A 15573-nucleotide genomic window follows, 5' to 3' on the forward strand; every position below is an offset into this window, starting at 1 on the left:
AGTCAGAAGCTCCAACGGTCCGAATCCAACGGCAGTGATGACGTGGCGGGGGCACCGGACATGTCCGGTGTGCACTGGACTGTCCGGTGCGCCATCGAACAGACAGCCTCCCAACGGCCACTTTTGGTGGTTGGGGCTATAAATACCCCAACCACCCCACCATTCATTGCATCCAAGTTTTTCACTTCTCAACCACTTACAAGAGCTAGGCATTCAATTCTAGACACATACAAAGAGATCAAATCCTCTCCAATTCCACACAAGGCTTTAGTGATTAGCGAGAGAGATTTGTCGTGTTCTTTTGAGCTCTTGCGCTTGGATTGCTTCTTTTCTTTCACACTTGTTCTTGTGATCAAAACTCCATTGTAATCAAGGCAAGAGGCACCAATTGTGTGGTGGCCCTTGCGGGGAAGTTTTGTTCCTGACTTTGATTTGAGAAGAGAAGCTCACTCGGTCGGAAGGACCGTTTGAGAGAGGGAAGGGTTGAAAGAGACCCGGCCTTTGTGGCCTCCTCAACGGGGAGTAGGTTTGCGAGAACCGAACCTCGGTAAAACAAATCCGCGTGTCACACTCTTCATTTGCTTGCGATTTGTTTTGCGCCCTCTCTCGCGGACTCGGTTTTACTTCTAACGCTAACCCGGCTTGTAGTTGTGATTATTTTTGAGAATTTCAGTTTCGCCCTATTCACCCCCCCCCCCCTCTAGGCGACTATCAATTGGTATCAAAGCCCGGTGCTTCATTAGAGCCTAACCGCTCGAAGTGATGTCGGGAGATCACACCAAGAGGGAGATGGAGACCGGCGAAAAGCCCACTACAAGCCACGGGAGCACTTCATCGGAAGAGTCCCGCACCAAGAGGAAGGAGAAGAAGAAGAACTCCTCCAACAAAGGGAAGGAGAAGAAATCTTCTTCTCACCACAAAGAGAAGAAGGAGAGATCTTCCTCTCACAAGCCGCATCGGAGTGGGGACAAGCACAAGAGGATGAGGAAAGTGGTCTACTACGAGACCGACACTTCATCAACATCGACCTCCGACTCAGATGCGCCCTCCGTAACTTCTAAACGCCAAGAGCGTAAGAAGTTTAGTAAGATCCCCTTACACTATCCTCGTACATCTAGACATACTCCATTGCTTTCCGTTCCATTAGGCAAACCGCCAACCTTTGACGGTGAAGATTATGCTAGGTGGAGTGATTTAATGAAATTTCATCTAACCTGACTCCACAAAAGTATATGGAATGTTGTTGAGTTTGGAGCACAGGTACCATCCATAGGGGATAAGGATTATGATACGGATGAAGTGGCCCAAATCGAGCACTTCAACTCCCAAGCGACAACAATACTCCTCGCCTCTCTAAGTAGAGAGGAGTATAACAAAGTACAAGGGTTGAAGAGCGCCAAGGAGGTTTGGGATGTGCTCAAAACCGCGCATGAGGGAGACGAGCTCACCAAAATCACCAAGCGGGAAACGATCGAGGGGGAGCTCGGTCGATTCCGGCTTCGCAAAGGGGAGGAGCCACAACACATGTACAACCGGCTCAAGACCTTGGTGAATCAAGTGCGCAACCTTGGGAGCGTAAAGTGGGATGACCACGAGGTGGTTAAGGTTATTCTAAGATCACTCATTTTCCTTAACCCCACTCAAGTTCAATTAATTCGTGGTAATCCTAGATATACTAAAATGACCCCCGAGGAAGTTATCGGGAATTTTGTAAGTTTTGAGTGCATGATCGAAGGCTCGAGGAAGATCAACGAGCTTGATGATCCCATCACATCCAAAGCTCAACCCGTCGCATTCAAGGCGACGAAGGAAAAGAAGGAGGAGTCTACACCAAGTAGACAACCAATCGACGCCTCCAAGCTCGACAATGAGGAAATGGCGCTCGTCATAAAGAGCTTCCGCCAAAGCCTCAAGCAAAGGAGAGGGAAAGACTACAAGTCCCGCTCCAAGAAGGTTTGCTACAAGTGTGGTAAGCTCGGTCACTTTATAGCTAAATGTCCATTATCAAGTGACAGTGACAGGGGCGACGACAAGAAGGGGAGAAGAAAGGAGAAGAAAAGGTACTACAAAAAGAAGGGCGGCGATGCCCATGTTTGTCGGGAGTGGGACTCCGACGAAAGCTCAAGCGACTCCTCCGACGACGAGGACGCCGCCAACATCGCCGTCACCAAGGGACTTCTCTTCCCCAACGTCGGCCACAAGTGCCTCATGGCAAAGGACGGCAAAAAGAAAAAGGTTAAATCAAAATCCTCCACTAGATATGAATCCTCTAGTGATGATAATGTTAGTGATGAGGAAGATAACTTGCGTTCTCTTTTTGCCAATCTTAACATGGAACAAAAAGAAAAATTAAATGAATTGATTAGTGCTATTCATGAAAAAGATGACCTTTTGGATTCCCAAGAGGATTTTCTAATTAAAGAAAACAAGAAACATGTTAAGGTTAAAAATGCTTATGCTCTAGAAGTAGAAAAATGTCAAAAACTATCTAGTGAGCTAAGCACTTGCCGTGAGATGATTGACAACCTTAGGAATGAGAATGCTAGTTTAAATGCTAAGGTTGATTCACATGTTTGTAATGTTTCAATTTCCGATCCTAGAGATAATAATGATGATTTGCTTGCTAGGATTGAAGAATTGAACATTTCTCTTGCTAGCCTTAGAGTAGAAAATGAAAATTTAATTGCTAAGGCTAAAGAACTAGATGTTTGCAATGTTACAATTTCCGATCTTAGAGATAATAATGATATCTTGCGTGCTAAGATTGTTGAACTTAATTCATGCAAACCCTCTACATCTACCATTGAGCATGTCACTATTTGTACTAGATGTAGAGATATTGATGTTGATGCTATTCACGATCACATGATTTTAATTAAGCAACAAAATGATCATATAGCTAAACTAGATGCTAAAATTGCCGAGCACAACTTAGAAAATGAGAAATTTAAATTTGCTCGTAGCATGCTTTATAATGGGAGACGCCCTGGCATTAAGGATGGCATTGGCTTCCAAAAGGGAGACAATGTCAAAATTAGTGCCCCTCCTAAAAGATTGTCAAATTTTGTTAAGGGCAAGGCTCCCATGCCTCAGGATAACGAGGGTTACATTTTATACCCTGCCGGTTATCCCGAGGACAAAATTAGGAAAATTCATTCTAGGAAGTCTCACTCTGGTTCTAACCATGCTTTTATGTATAAGAGTGAGACATCTAGTTCTAGGCAACCAACCCATGCTAAGTTGCCTAAGAAGAAAATTCCTATTGCATCAAATGATCATAATATTTCTTTTAAAACTTTTGATGCATCTTATGTTTTGACTAACAAATCCGGCAAGATAGTTGCCAAATATGTTGGGGCCAAGCACAAGGGATCAAAAACTTGTGTTTGGGTACCCAAAGTTCTTGTGTCTAATGCCAAAGGACCCAAAACCATTTGGGTACCTAAAGTCAAGAACTAAACTTGTTTTGTAGGTTTATGCATCCGGGGGCTCAAGTTGGATACTCGACAGCGGGTGCACAAACCACATGACAGGGGAGAAGAAGATGTTCTCCTCCTACGAGAAAAACCAAGATTCCCAACGAGCTATCACATTTGGGGATGGAAATCAAGGTTTGGTCAAAGGTCTTGGTAAAATTGCTATATCTCCTGACCATTCTATTTCCAATGTTTTTCTTGTAGATTCTTTAGATTACAATTTGCTTTCCGTTTCACAATTATGTCAAATGGGCTACAACTGTCTCTTTACTGATATAGGTGTCACTGTCTTTAGAAGAAGTGATGATTCAATAGCATTTAAGGGTGTGTTAGAGGGTCAGCTATACTTAGTAGATTTTGATAGAGCTGAACTCGACACATGCTTAATTGCTAAGACTAACATGGGTTGGCTCTGGCACCGCCGACTAGCCCATGTTGGGATGAAGAATCTTCATAAGCTTCTAAAGGGGGAACACATTTTAGGATTAACCAATGTTCATTTTGAGAAAGACAGGATTTGTAGCGCATGCCAGGCCGGGAAGCAAGTTGGCACTCATCATCCACACAAGAACATCATGACTAGTGACAGGCCACTGGAGCTCCTACACATGGATCTATTCGGCCCGATCGCTTACATAAGCATCGGCGGGAGTAAGTACTGTCTAGTTATTGTGGATGATTATTCTCGCTTCACTTGGGTATTCTTTTTGCAGGAAAAATCTCAAACCCAAGAGACCTTAAAAGGATTCTTGAGATGGGCTCAAAATGAGTTCGGCTTAAGGATCAAGAAAATAAGAAGCGACAACGGGACGGAGTTCAAGAACTCTCAAATCGAAGGCTTTCTTGAGGAGGAGGGTATCAAGCATGAGTTCTCTTCTCCCTACACCCCACAACAAAATGGTGTAGTGGAGAGGAAGAATTGAACTCTATTGGACATGGGAAGGACCATGCTTGATGAGTACAAGACTTCGGATCGGTTTTGGGCCGAGGCAGTCAACACCGCCTGCTACGCCATCAACCAGTTATATCTTCACCGAATCCTCAAGAAGACATCCTATGAACTCCTAACCGGTAAAAAGCCCAACATTTCATATTTTAGAGTCTTTGGTAGCAAATGCTTTATTCTTGTTAAAAGAGGTAGAAAATCTAAATTTGCTCCTAAGACTGTAGAAGGCTTTTTACTAGGATATGATTCAAACACAAGGGCATATAGAGTCTTTAACAAGTCCTCTGGACAAGTTGAAGTTTCTTGTGACGTTGTGTTTGATGAGACTAACGGCTCTCAAGTAGAGCAAGTTGATCTTGATGAGATAGGTATTGAAGAGGCTCCGTGCATCGCGCTAAGGAACATGTCCATTGGGGATGTATGTCCTAAGGAATCCGAAGAGCCTCCAAATGTACAAGATCAACCATCCTCCTCCACTCAAGCATCTCCACCAACTCAAAATGAGGATGAGGCTCAAGATGATGAAGAAGAAGATCAAGCAAATGAGCCACCTCAAGACGACGGCAATGATCAAGGGGGAGATGCAAATGATCAAGAAAAGGAGGATGAGCAAGAACCAAGGCAGCCACACCCAAGAGTCCACCAAGCAATTCAACGAGATCACCCCGTCGACACCATCCTCGGCGACATTCATAAGGGGGTAACCACTAGATCTCGTGTTGCACATTTTTGTGAGCATTACTCTTTTGTTTCCTCTATTGAGCCACACAGGGTAGAGGAAGCACTTCAAGATTCGGATTGGGTGGTGGCGATGCAAGAGGAGCTCAACAACTTCACTAGGAATGAGGTATGGCATTTAGTTCCACGTCCTAACCAAAATGTTGTAGGAACCAAATGGGTCTTCCGCAACAAGCAAGACGAGCATGGTGTGGTGACAAGGAACAAAGCTCGACTTGTGGCCAAGGGATACTCCCAAGTCGAAGGTTTGGATTTTGGTGAAACCTATGCACCCGTAGCTAGGCTTGAGTCAATTCGCATATTATTGGCCTATGCTACTTACCATGGCTTTAAGCTTTATCAAATGGACGTGAAAAGTGCCTTCCTCAATGGACCAATCAAGGAAGAGGTCTATGTTGAGCAACCTCCCGGCTTTGAAGACAGTGAGTATCCTAACCATGTCTATAAGCTCTCTAAGGCGCTTTATGGGCTTAAGCAAGCCCCAAGAGCATGGTATGAATGCCTTAGGGATTTCCTTATTGCAAATGGCTTCAAAGTCGGAAAGGTCGATCCTACTTTGTTCACTAAAACTCTTGTAAATGATTTGTTTGTATGCCAAATTTATGTTGATGATATTATATTTGGGTCTACTAACGAATCTACATGTGAGGAATTTAGTAGGATCATGACACAGAAGTTCGAGATGTCTATGATGGGGGAGTTGAAGTATTTCTTAGGATTTCAAGTGAAGCAACTCCAAGAGGGCACCTTCCTAAGCCAAACGAAGTATACTCAAGATATTCTAAGCAAGTTTGGGATGAAGGATGCCAAGCCCATGAAGACACCCATGGGAACCAATGGGCATCTCGACCTCGACACGGGAGGTAAGTCCGTGGATCAAAAGGTATACCGGTCGATGATAGGTTCTCTACTCTATTTATGTGCATCTCGACCGGATATTATGCTTTCCGTTTGCATGTGTGCAAGATTCCAATCCGACCCTAAGGAATCCCACCTTACGGCCGTAAAACGAATCTTGAGATATTTGGCTTATACTCCTAAGTTTGGGCTTTGGTACCCTAGGGGATCCACATTTGATTTGATTGGTTATTCGGATGCCGATTGGGCGGGGTGTAAAATCAATAGGAAGAGCACATCGGGGACTTGCCAATTCTTGGGAAGATCCTTGGTGTCTTGGGCTTCAAAGAAGCAAAATTCGGTCGCTCTTTCCACCGCCGAAGCCGAGTACATTGCCGCAGGCCATTGTTGCGCGCAATTGCTTTGGATGAGGCAAACCCTGCGGGGCTACGGTTACAAATTAACCAAAGTCCCTTTGCTATGTGATAATGAAAGTGCAATCAAAATGGCCGACAATCCTGTCGAGCATAGCCGCACTAAACACATAGCCATCCGGTATCATTTTCTTAGGGATCACCAACAAAAGGGGGATATCGAGATTTCTTACATTAACACTAAAGATCAATTAGCCGATATCTTTACCAAGCCTCTTGATGAACAAACTTTTACTAAACTTAGGCATGAGCTCAATATTCTTGATTCCCGCAACTTCTTTTGTTAGATTGCACACATAGCTCATTTATATACTTTTGATCATATCTCTTTTATATGCTATGACTAATGTGTTTTCAAGTCTATTTCAAACCAAGTCATAGGTATATTGAAAGAGAATTGGAGTCTTCGGCGAAGACAAAGGCTTCCACTCCGTAACTCATCCTTCGCCGTCGCTCCAAGCCACTCTCCATCTTTGGGGGAGAGAACAAAAGGACTTCATCTTTGGTATAATCTTAACTCATTTGTTTATGACCAAAGGGGAAGAAATTACTTCGAGGGCTCTAATGATTCCGTTTTTTGGCGATTCATGCCAAAGGGGGAGAGAGTATGAGCCCAAAGCAAAAGGACCGCACCAGGACCGCACCACCACCAATTTCAAAAACTTAGATTTTCAAAGAATAATTTTTCAAATGGTATCCCCTCCCCTTGTGTTCAAAAGGGGGAGAAAGTAGTATTTCAAAAATGATATATCAAAACCCTCTTGAACACTAAGAGGAGGATCTCATTTAGGGGAGTTTTGTTTAGTCAAAGTAAAAGCATTTGAAACAGGGGGAGAAAATTTCAAATCTTGAAAATGCTTTGCAAAATCTTACTCATTTACCCTTGACTATTTGCAAAAGAACTTTGAAAAGGATTTACAAAAGAGTTTGCAAAAACAAAACATGTGGTGCAAGCATGGTCCAAAATGTTAAAAATGAAAGAAATAATCCATGCATATCTTGTAAGTATTTATATTGGCTCAATTCCAAGCAACCTTTGCACTTACATTATGCAAACTAGTTCAATTATGCACTTTTATATTTGCTTTGGTTTGTGTTGGCATCAATCACCAAAAAGGGGGAGATTGAAAGGGAATTAGGCTTACACCTAGTCCCTAATTAATTTTGGTGGTTGAATTGCCCAACACAAATATTTGGACTAACTAGTTTGCTCTAGTGTATAAGTTATACAGGTGCTAAAGGTTCACACTTAGCCAATAAAAAGACCAAGAGTTGGGTTCAACAAAAGAGCACAGGGCCAACCGAAGGCACCTCTGGTCTGGCACACCGGACTGTCCGGTGTGCCACCGGACAGTGTCCGGTGCACCAGAGGACTCCAACTCGAACTCGCCACCTTCGGGAATTTCCAGAGGCACTCGCGCTATAATTCACCGGACTGTCCGGTGTACACCGGACAGTGTCCGGTGCGCCAAGGAAGAGCGGCCTCAGGAACTCGCCGGCTTCGGGAATCTCCAACGGCTAGTCCGCTATAATTCACCGGACATGTCCGGTGGGCACCGGACTGTCCGGTGCAACTCCGGAGCAACGGCTATTCGGCGCCAACGGCTACCTGCGACGCAATTAATGCGCGCGCAGCGCGCGCAGAAGTCAGGCGCGCCCATACTGGCGCACCGGACAAAGAACAGTGCATGTCCGGTGTGCACCGGACATCCAGGCGGGCCCACAAGTCAGAAGCTCCAACGGTCAGAATCCAACGGCAGTGATGACGTGGCGGGGGCACCGGACATGTCCGGTGTGCACCGGACTGTCCGGTGCGCCATCGAACAGACAGCCTCCCAACGGCCACTTTTGGTGGTTGGGGCTATAAATACCCCAACCACCCCACCATTCATTGCATCCAAGTTTTTCACTTCTCAACCACTTACAAGAGCTAGGCATTCAATTCTAGACACATACAAAGAGATCAAATCCTCTCCAATTCCACACAAGGCTTTAGTGATTAGCGAGAGAGATTTGTCGTGTTCTTTTGAGCTCTTGCGCTTGGATTGCTTCTTTTCTTTCACACTTGTTCTTGTGATCAAAACTCCATTGTAATCAAGGCAAGAGGCACCAATTGTGTGGTGGCCCTTGCGGGGAAGTTTTGTTCCCGACTTTGATTTGAGAAGAGAAGCTCACTCGGTCGGAAGGACCGTTTGAGAGAGGGAAGGGTTGAAAGAGACCCGGCCTTTGTGGCCTCCTCAACGGGGAGTAGGTTTGCGAGAACCGAACCTCGGTAAAACAAATCCGCGTGTCACACTCTTCATTTGCTTGCGATTTGTTTTGCGCCCTCTCTCGCGGACTCGGTTTTACTTCTAACGCTAACCCGACTTGTAGTTGTGATTATTTTTGAGAATTTCAGTTTCGCCCTATTCACCCCCCCCCCTCTAGGCGACTATCAGGATGCGCTTGCAGTAGGGGTTACAAGCGCTCGCGAGGGAGAGAGAGAGAGAGAGTGAGCCTGTTTGTCAGCCCGTCCTCCCGCACGACCCTCCGCTTGAGGGCCCTGGACCTTCCTTTTATAGATGCAAGGAGAGGGTCCAGGTGTACAATGGGGGTGTAGCTATGCGCTAACGTGTCCGGCAGAGAGGTGCCTGAGCCCTGTGTACATGCCAACGTGGCTATCATAGAGGTGCTAGAGCCCTGTGTACGCAGTATCATGGCCGTCGGAGGAGCGCCCGAGTCCTGTAGAAGCATAGCTGTCGGGGCTGCTGGGATGTTGGTGACGTCTCCTTGCTTCCGTAGGGGGCTGAGAACCGCCGTCGTCATGGACGCACGCGGGGAGCCATCATTATTTGTTACCGGGGCGAGCCTGGATGGGACGTCGGTCTTGTTCCCTCGTAGCCTGAGCTAGCTAGGGGTAGGGTAATGATGCATCCTCCGTGGCGCGGTCGGTCCGAGCCCAAGGTCGGGCGAGGCGGAGACTCCTCCTGAGGCCGAGGCCGGGGTCGGGCGAGGACGTGATTCCTCCCGAGGTCGAGGTTGAGGCCGAGCCCTGGGGTCGGGAGAGGCAGAGACCACCTTCTGAGGTCGAGGTTGAGGCCGAGCCTTGGGGTCGGTGAGGCGGAGACCACCTTCCAAGGCCGAGGCGGGGGACCAGCCCTGGGGTCGGGCGAGGCGGAGACCTCCTCCTGAGGCCGAGGCCCAAGGTCGAGCGAGGCGGAGCTACCTGTTGTGCCTGAGGCTGGGCTTAGCTGTTGTCAGCCTCACCCTGGCGGGTGGCACAGCAGTCGGAGAGGGGCGAGCGGCGATGTTTTCCTGTCAGGTCGGTCAGTGGAAGGGCGAAGTGACTGCGGTCACTTCGACCTTGCCGACTGAGGCGCGTGTGTCAGGATAAGGTGTCAGGCGATCCTCGCATTGAATGCGCCTGCGATACGGTCGGTTGGTGAGGCGATTTGGCCAAGGTTGCTTCACAACGAAGCCTGCCCGAGCTGGGGTTCGGGCAAGACGAGGGTGCGTCCGTTGCTTGAAGAATTCGTCTGGGACTACTGTTCCGCCCGAGGCTGGGCTCAGGCGGGGCAAGATCACGTCCCTTGAACAGACGAAGCCTTGACCTGAATCGTGCCCATCAGTCTCTGCAGCTTGTGCTGATGGTGATTACCAGCCGTGTTTAGGAGTGTTGGAGGTACCCCTAATTACGGTACCCGACAAAAGTAGAAACCCTTTAGTGGTGGGCTAGAGTGCGGTATTATGGACCCTCTGAAGGATTAGGAGTGATGTTTGTTTCAATGAAAAGACCATAGTGTACACTCATGCTATTTTCCTCATGTGTGGCTTTTGGATGAATATTTGGGCCCTAATCCAGACAAAGATGGAAGGAAGGACCCTGGAGGAAGGAAGGATGCAAATCCAAAGACTGGTTAAAGAAATTTTCAACAGAAATTTTGGATGGAGACCGGTGGACAGACGCACCTGCGGTTAAAAAATGTTAATGATCCAGATGATGTCTGCTTCTTGATGTTCTTCTCGCAGACTTGTACCTTCGGAACCTTGCATATTATCTTACTTGGATGGCGGATGATGCAGAATTCTCCCGTAAAAAGTTTGCGACTAAGTGTAGCATGGTTAGCTATAACCCGTCGGGGTGTGTGTTTCCCCCTCAGACTTAGCTAGAAGTGGTCATTGATGGTTTGACACATTTTCCTTTTCATGAAGGATTTCTATCTAGTATTAGTTCCGCTAGCTTCCTTCTGTTGACAGCCTTCTAAGTTGTTGTTTTTGGTTGGTTTGTTGGTCGTGTTTGAAACTCATTTCATATTTCTTAATAAAATAGAGAAACCAATTTATGTTAAAAAAATCTTCTAACAAGCATGAACTTAAATCAGTACTAATAAGGTACACAAATATTTGTATCATTATTGCCCTTAAGGAAAATGCAAACAAAGGAATCGAACAAAACAATCTCAATGTATATATACTAATTAATGTTCTTTGGCCGAAACTGGCCTAGATGCTCCCAGTCGACCGGGCTTATTACCAGCCTCGGTCCTATATGTGGCATGTCCGCCTGCTCGATCTCCCCCCACGCACAGTACCATGCATGTCGTAAACTAGGTCTAGTAGGTCATTAATCTGCGGTCCCGCTTGGGATGAATCTATTGTCCCGATCCATATGAGCCATCTAATATCGTTCAGCAACCAGCGGCGAAGGCTCTAGGTATAAGAAAAAAAGAAAACCAGAAAAATTAGCCAACGTAAGGGCGCAAACCCCTAATCATATTGTTACCCTTCCCGTTCTCTGTCGTCCTCTCCCTCTCTCTCCCAAGTGGTTTCTCCTTCCTCCGCCTCCCTCGTCGGTGCGCCCGTTCACCTCACTACCGGAATCAGCTTCTTTGCCGTGTGTTCTAAACACACGGCAAAGGCTATTTTACACTCGGCAAAGCCTTTGCCGAGTGTAACACTCGGCAAAGAACGCTCGGCGAACTGTACATCGGCAACAGCTTCTTTGCCGAGTACTTTTTGTCGGGCACTCGGCAAAGACTTTGCCGAGTGCCATTTGGCACTCGGCAAAGAAAAGTCACCGTCACGGCGCCAAGTGACGGTGACGGATCCTTTACCGAGTGCCAACGGCGACACTCGGCAAAGACTGGTCTAGTGGACCCCACAGCCAGTCTCTGTGCCGAGAGCCCTAGTAGGCACTCGGCAAAGGAGGTTTCTTTGCCGAGTGTCTAGTGGACTGGCACTCGGCAAAGAACCCTCCAGTGGGCCCCTTTGCCAGTCCCTTTGCCGAGTGCCTTGGCAACGGCACTCGGCAAAGACATCTTTGCCGGTTCCCAGGTTTCCTTCTTTGCCGAGTGCCATGGTCAGCACTCGGCAAAGATGGCTTTACCGGTTCCCAGGTTTCCTTCTTTGCCGAGAGCCATGGTCATAGCACTCGGCAAAGCGACCTTTGCCGAGTGTTACACTCGGCAAAGTGACCAGGATGTCCCTTTTTTATTTGTTTTTGCTGTTCCATCCAAACAAACAAAAGATATATATCATTCACATCACATTATATATCATTCGCATCACAGAATCAACACATTTATCATCAACACCATATATATCACAAATATCACCACATAAATCAGGTTTCACAGCACATAAGTCTCATTAAGTATCTCACAAGACCAAGTATAACTAACATCACCAACACTCACAAATATAAGTTTGGATCATCACAAAACAGATATAAGTCTGGATCATCACTAACATCACCAAGTATCTCACAAGACCAAGTCTAGCCAAACATCACCAACACTCACAAGACCAAGTCTGGATCATCAACGAGGTGGGCATCTGGACTGGTTCGGCGAAGGGCTGGACGAAGCATGAGGGTTGTTCGACGCCGCCGATTGACGCTGCACAGAGAATAGATTGTATGTGTGAGAACATATGAATATATATCATGCAGTACTAAAATTTTGATACTCACAGGAGTAGTGAACTCAGCAGGGTCAGTTGCAGGGAACAACGGAGGTGGTGGAGCATGACCCTGTGCGGCGCCAAGGCTCTGCACGTACGCGAACAAATCCGACATCCTCTTCTCCAGCTCCTCACGTTGCCTCCTCTCATCATCTAGCTGAGTCTGTAATATTTCGCCCTAATGTTACGATAATGCAAAGAGAAGATATATAAAAATTAATGAACGATGAATAGATAAGGAATAACCTGGAGTTGCTGGATACGATGCTGTGAGGTGTCCTGCCGAGGTCGTATGGCTGGGCTCGCGCTCGTGCTCCTTGCTCGCACCTGAGAGAGAGTGGGAGTGGAGGACGAGTCGATTGCCCCGTCGGCAATCCAGTACCGCCCATGCCTCTTGCCTCCTCCGACCCTCATGAGGACATCTCCGTCGATGTCCTCGGTCCTCGGATCGTAATCTGGCCCATGGACCTCCTTGGCCATTGCGGTGTACTCACTGAGTCGGCTGTGGATGGCGGGGTTGGTGTACGCCTCGGGCCCGTCATCCGGGTTGTAGGTGACGTCGGACGTCGCCTTCCCCTTGTGGGCCATGGCATATGCCGAGAACGTGGAGCAAGGCGCGCCACCATGTGCCGCCGACTGCGAGAAAACCAACGATATGGTTAGAAATCATGTCTAATCGAAAGTTATATACCTAAATAAAAAAGAGCGCGTACCCATGCTTCCGCGTATTTGCCCAGGCTGCGGCTGCCTTGATGGTGGGAGGGACCTTGCATCAGCAAACGCCGTTCCCGGCTAGCGTTGTGCGCCTCGTCCCACTCAGCCGAGCACCACCTCTGCACCATCTTCTCCCAGCACTCAGGATGCGCGGCGCACCAATGAGGAATCATCTAAAAAAATATAAGTACACCGCATATCAGAAGATAAGAATAAGCATATTTAGTACCAATAATAAAGTTTTGTATTTACCTGCAAGTACTGGTCCGCAGTCAATGACATGGTTCGGGCGTCCTTCTTGGTCACCTTCTCCCCAAGGACGGAGCCGTGGTAAGTGACGATGGCCTGGATGCGCGCCTCGTAGTGCATGTCCACGACGAGCTTCTTACAGCACGTCGTAGACACCACATCCGCCCTGGCCTCGTATCCAGCATCGCACCTGAAGAAATCCTACATACAAAGACGATGTATCCATACATTATTTAAAGAATATGCAACAAATGCGACTTATTAAACAATATAGTGCGAGAAAGACTTACCCACAGCTCTTGCTTGACCCGCTCCGCCTTGTTGTTGAATTGTCTGCCGTCCCGATCTACTGCATCGGGGGCGACGGCGTAGTGGTCGAAGGTGTACGCTGGGCTCGTCACTCCGGCGTACTCGACAAGCCCAGGGAAGTGTTCCCGGCATAGAAGGCCGAGGATGCCATTGGGGTTGCGGCCGTGACCCCCTGCAGTCTCCAAAACCATCCAAGACCTGTCGAAGTGATTAAGATGAAGTATTAGTTTCTATTATTAATTTGAACATATAATATGAAAAAGCAGCAACAACATCTAAAGTTACCTACCTCTCTCCATCGGGTCGTATGAGGGGACGTCTGTCACGAAGAATGGGTCGCTTAGGTAGGCTCGCGGGACCTCGCAGGTAGATACTCCTCGAACCTGAGGAGCCAGAACCTGAGACGCCCTGCTGAGCGGCGGCGTCGTCGTCGTCGTCCTGCTGCGCCGCATCGTCGTCGTCCTGCTGCGCCGCATCGTCGTCGTCCTGCTGTGCCGCATCGACAGCGGCTTGCTGCTCCACCTGCTGCTGTACAGCGTCGTCCTGCTGCGCCTCCTCCTCCGTCCTACGGGTGCTCCTCCTCCCCCTCCCCCTCCCCCTCCTCGTTCTCGTCCCACCGCCCACCATCTTTGTCCAACAACCTGCAATTAAGAGTAAACAATTAAGCACAGATAAAAAAATATGTATTTAGAAACATATGCAAAATAAATGAAATATAGCATTACATCGATTAAAAATAATCTTCATATGTGTCCGGGTTAGCCGGATCATAAGTGTCATCATCACTATCAACCATTTCATAGTCAACATCATCTGAAGGCACAACTTCGTCATTGGCATTGCCTTCAAGTATTTCTAAGTCATTCTCATTTTGCACCTCATCATCCTCGTCATCAACAACCATTTCAATATCTACTTCCATTCCGATCGCTTCGGTTAAGTCTATCTCAAATTGCCCTTCGAGCCCATCTTCTTGGAAGAACTCTCCGTCATATGTGTCCGGGTCTAAGTTATAATCTTCATCGTTTGGAACAGGTAATTTAGCGTGCGGTGATACCTTATACACAACATCCCAACCCTTAAGATGTTGTTTCGTTTGGCACGCATATGGAAGATAATACACTTGTGTGGCCTGTTGGGCCACAATGTAGACATTGTCTCCTGTTAAGGTGGAATCCTGTCGAATTTCGACTATCCCAAGATTAGAATGTGTCCGTCTCGTAACTTCAGGGTCAAACCAATGACATTTGAATATCACTGGAGTAAGAGGTTTGGAACCATAAAAATTGAGTTCATATATTTCTTCAATTCTTCCATAATACTCGACCTCGTCAAGCCCGGGCGTAAAGACTCCAGAACACGTGGTTTTTCGATTGGGCCGACTTTGGTCGTAGCTTGTTGTGCGAAAACGGTATCCATTGATGTCATACCCAGAAAATTTCCTGACCCTATAGGCAAAGCCATTGGCTACTTGTCTCAACTCGGCACTCATAGACGGCTCTCTTTGGCCCTGCAAGTTCAAACACGCTAGATTGTTATATTATTCGCACGTAAGAGCAATTTGGAATAACAAACTAAGCACGTACCTTATGTTTAAACCAGGAAATGAAATCGGGCAATCCATTTCCCGCACCCTTTCTAAGAAGGGTATCATATTCCTGTGGAGTTGGGTCCCTTGATCGACGCCAGAATTCATGAATAAATTGCTCCATGTATGGCGTCACCTCTTCAAGGTTGGTCAATACATATAGCATGATATGGCGCCACTCTTCATGTCTCAGGGTCTTGGTGGTCGAACCACTCGCGCTTCCGAGTTGCCCTCGAAAAATGCTGAGGTTCGATTCATTGCCGCCATCATTGTAACGAGGGGGTGGATTATGCACGCTCGGCAGTTTGTCACCATAGTAAGTTGTTGTGAAGTTTGACACCT

Source organism: Zea mays, chromosome 4 (assembly GCF_902167145.1).
Source record: "Zea mays cultivar B73 chromosome 4, Zm-B73-REFERENCE-NAM-5.0, whole genome shotgun sequence".
NCBI lineage: Eukaryota > Viridiplantae > Streptophyta > Magnoliopsida > Poales > Poaceae > Zea > Zea mays.